This window comes from Dermacentor andersoni, chromosome 4 (genome assembly GCF_023375885.2).
Source record: "Dermacentor andersoni chromosome 4, qqDerAnde1_hic_scaffold, whole genome shotgun sequence".
In the NCBI taxonomy this organism is placed as follows: Eukaryota; Metazoa; Arthropoda; class Arachnida; order Ixodida; family Ixodidae; genus Dermacentor; species Dermacentor andersoni.
Genome location: NC_092817.1, coordinates 176,006,441 through 176,010,356, shown reverse-complemented (window position 1 = coordinate 176,010,356; position 3,916 = coordinate 176,006,441). Strand labels below are relative to the sequence as shown.

The following is a 3,916-nucleotide window of genomic DNA, read 5'->3' as shown; positions in this document are numbered from 1 at the left end:
TAATGCATATTTTGCGGTAGAGTAGTAGATAATGGGCAGCTTCTAAGCGTCCTTCTACGTCCGCGTAGGTTTCGTTGCCGACAAAAATGATGCCGCTGTAGTGAGACGGGATGCCTACTTGCTCTTCGAGCACATTCAATGCAGTATCGCTATGAGAAGGTATTGCTTTGTCTGAGGTCAGTGTTATCAACTTTAATCTTGAGTCGATGACGTCGGTGTGTTGGTTGGTGAACTCCGCGAAAGAATCGTCGTATGATAGCAAAAGTCGCAGTCGAAGTCTAGTTATGAAATCTAACTCTTTTCGTGCAGAATTCCGTCGGCAGTACTAAGTTTCCTCCATGTGTCCGGATTCAGGGGTGTCGCAAGCAGTCTTGACGTTCTCCATCTCGGCAGCGAATGAATAACTAATCAAGGAATAGTCGGTTCATGTGCCTAGAAAAGCTGAGACTGGGGGTCCGCGGACACGTTCGTCGAAATCAGTGGATCTTTGCCTTGCATTGCAGTTTGGTTCAGGCGTGAGAGAGAGAGAGAACAACTTTAGTGAAAATGCCTGCAGAGTCGGTTAGGCTCGCTCCACGCAGGGAGGACAAGCTTTTACCGCGACGCGGCCACTACGTCAGTCTCGTGCATTGTGCTCCTCGAGGTCTTGGTTCCTCGCTACTTCCGCGGATCCGAGAGGGCCGCTGCCCCCTTCCTCGGGGTGCTGCCCCCCTTCTCCTCGGTTTGGCGAGGTCTCTGCCTATCTAGAGCTGCCGAGACCTGCTGGACGGCCTTGAGTTGTGTATCTTGGTCATAACTCCTCGTTGCAGCCTCTAGCTGCGGCGGGATCGTAGTTTTCTCGCTGGCTTCTCGTGGATTTATACTACAGTCCCAAAGGATGTGAGCCGCGGTGGTTCTCTCCTTAGCGCACAGTCTACACACGTCGCTCGCGTACACGCTCGGACACACGTGCTTAGCTAGCACAGGGGTGGGCATGGACCCCGTCTGTAACTGCCTGTATAACACTGCCTCCTTCCGGGTAAGCCCCGGGTGAGGTGGCGGCATAGTCTGTCTGTTAAGTCTGTACCACTTCACTATTTCGTTTAAGGTGGTCATCTTGTCCTTGGCACTGCACCGCGACCAACACTCCGAGTCGGCCGTGCTTGCAGCTGCGCGGTTGGTTAGTCCTCGCGCGGCCGAGTTGGCCGTCTCGTTGTGGTTCACGTTCCCGCATTCCGACACGTCACTGCCCATGTGGGCCGGAAACCACTTGATCACCACAGCGCTTTTACGTCCGATGTCTTCGGCCTTGCGCAGTATGCGCGCAGCCTCACTACATACCCTACCCTTGGCGTAGTTCTTCACTGCCGTTCTAGAGTCACACAACACTGTAGTGCATCCGGGATCGGAGACGGCCAAGGCGATGGCCACCTCCTCCGCGCGGTGCGCCGCTCCAGTCCGGACGCTCGCCGCGGTCTTCGTTGCACCCGTCGATGCCCCGACAGCCACCACCGCGTATGCGTCGCTGCTCCCTCGGTACTCCGCCGCGTCCACGTAGATGGCGCCTTCTTCTCTGGCGTGGAGGTCCACGAGAGCCCTGGCCCTCGCCAACCTCCGCTCCTTGTTGTGCTCGGGGTTAACGTTCCTCGAAATCGGGCAGACCCTGAGCTTTCTGTTGATGCTATCCGGTATAGGTACGTCTTTCTGCTGCTCGCCTTCCCTCGGCTCGAGGCCAAGGTCCCGCAGTATCTTTCTTTCGGTTCTCGTTTCAGAGAGACGCTCGAGTTCCGCCGTTCTCTGTGCTTCAGCTATTTCGTCCAGCATGTTGTGGACTCCCAGCGCCATGAATTTTTCGGTGCTCGTGCTCCCGAGCAGGCCGAGTGCCGCCTTATACGCCTTGCGTATGGTGGCGTCTATCTTGTTACGTTCGCTCGGCCTCCAGTTGTGGAAAGCGGCCACGTACGTTATGTGGCTAACTGCGAAGGATGGAACAAGCCTAGTCAGGCTCTCCTCCTTCATCCCCGCTCTTCTGTTGGACACCCTCTTGATGAGTCTCATTGCCGCTGCCGCTTTGGCCGCGAGCAAGTTTACCGTTTCACCGTTGACTCGGTTTCGCTTTATGAGCAGCCCGAGCACTCGAATCTTCTCGACCTACGGTATTACTTGTCCTCCCGCTGTCTTGACCGTTATCTTGGGCCGTTCGTACTTGACTTCCATATTCTTTCTTTTCCTGCCCGCTCCTGTCGGTGGAATCAGCAGCAGTTCTGACTTGGCTGGAGAGCAAACGAGTCCAGACCCGCGCAGCTGCTCCTCGATGGCGGTGACCGCTTCTTGCAGCGTTGACTCGATGTGTCCGTCGCTTCCTCCCGGTACCCATAGCGTAACGTCGTCGGCGTAGATGGTGTGTCGGACTCCCGCCACTCTTTCTAGCCGGTTGGCCACCCCGATCATCACGAGGTTGAAGAGAAGCGGGGAGATCACCCAGCCCTGCGGAGTTCCGACGCTTCCCAGCTTCTTCTCTCCGAGCTGCAGGTCTCCCGCGCAGATTTCGGTGGTCCGTTCCGTCACGAAGTCTTTGATGTTCTGGTATGTCCTTCTGCCCATGTTTAGTCTGGATACTTGGGCCAGGATAGCCAAGTGCCTCACTTTATCGAAGGCGCTCTGCAAGTCCAGCCCGAGTATAGCTCTGTTGTCCTTGGTACCGGTCGTATCGTCGATGATCTCGTTCTTCAGTAAGATCATGGCATCTTGCGTCCCAAGCTTCTTCCGAAACCCGATGATGGAATTTGGGTAAAGCTCCGATTCTTCCAGGTAACGCTGCCACCTGTTCATGAGAACGTGCTCGAGGACCTTTCCCACGCACGAAGGGAGCGAGATCGGCCTGAGGTTCTCTATGTTGGGCGGCTTGCCAGGCTTGGGGTTGAGGATCGTCTTGGCTGCTTTCCATTGCTTGGGTAGCCTTCCTTCTTGCCAGCACTTGTTGTAGAAGTTCGTGAGCATTTCGATGGCCGCTTCGTTGAGGTTCTCGAGCGCTCTGTTGGTCACTCGATCGGGACCAGCGGCGGACCTGCCATTGAGATCCTGCAGGGCAACTATGACTTCCCATGTCTGGATGTCTCGATCTAGCGTCTCGTTCTCGTTGCCTTGGTAATCCGGGTGTCTTTCCGTGGGGGTGGTCGGTAGGTACTTGGCGTCCAAGCGCCCCTTGACCTCGTCCTCCCCGTGTTCACAGATTGCCTTGTGTAGGATTCTGGCCAGGTTGTTGTGTTGGTGGCCCTTGGTCGTGGTTTCGTCGAGGAGGTGCCGCAGCATGTTCCACGTCTTGCCCTTGTGCATCTGTCCGTCGGCTTCGTTACAGGCCTCGTTCCACTGTTGGGTGCATAGCACCCTGCAGTGGACCTCGATCTGCCTGTTGAGCTCAGCGATCTTCTTCCTTAGATTTCGGTTGGTTCGTCGCTTCTGCCACCTCGCCTTTATGGACTGCTTGGCTTCTATCAGGTGGGCCAGCCGACTGTCCATCTTGTCTATCCGTTCGTCCGTCTCCAGCTCTTTGGTGGCTCCTTCCATCGTCTCAACGACGTTGGCCGCCCATTGCTCAATGTCCGTAATGTCCAGTTGCACCGCGGGTAACGCCTTTCGAAAGGCGTCCCAATCCGTAATGCGATGCTTCCTTATGCCGCTGTTGCCTCGGCCTTCGAGCAGTACGACGACCACCACGATGTAGTGATCGCTGCCCAGCTCTTGGCCCGTGTTTCTCCATTTTGCTTCTCTCGATCCTCCATCGGTTTTGAAGAAGGTAAGCTAAGGAGCGGTGTCTCTCGTAACCGATGTGCCGATCCTGGTGGGAAAGGCCGGATCCGTGATTAGGTTCAGTCCCACGTCGGTGGCGTCTTGCATGAGCTCCCTCCCCTTTACCGTCGTTCTGTGGTAGCCCCAG

General features: G+C 56.1%; 1 pseudogene; it reads right to left on the bottom strand.

Moving 5' to 3' along the window:
* Positions 1–657: 657 nt before the first annotated feature.
* On the bottom strand, positions 658–3,498 carry LOC140217179 (uncharacterized; annotated as a pseudogene).
* Between the last annotated feature and the right edge of the window lie 418 nt (positions 3,499–3,916).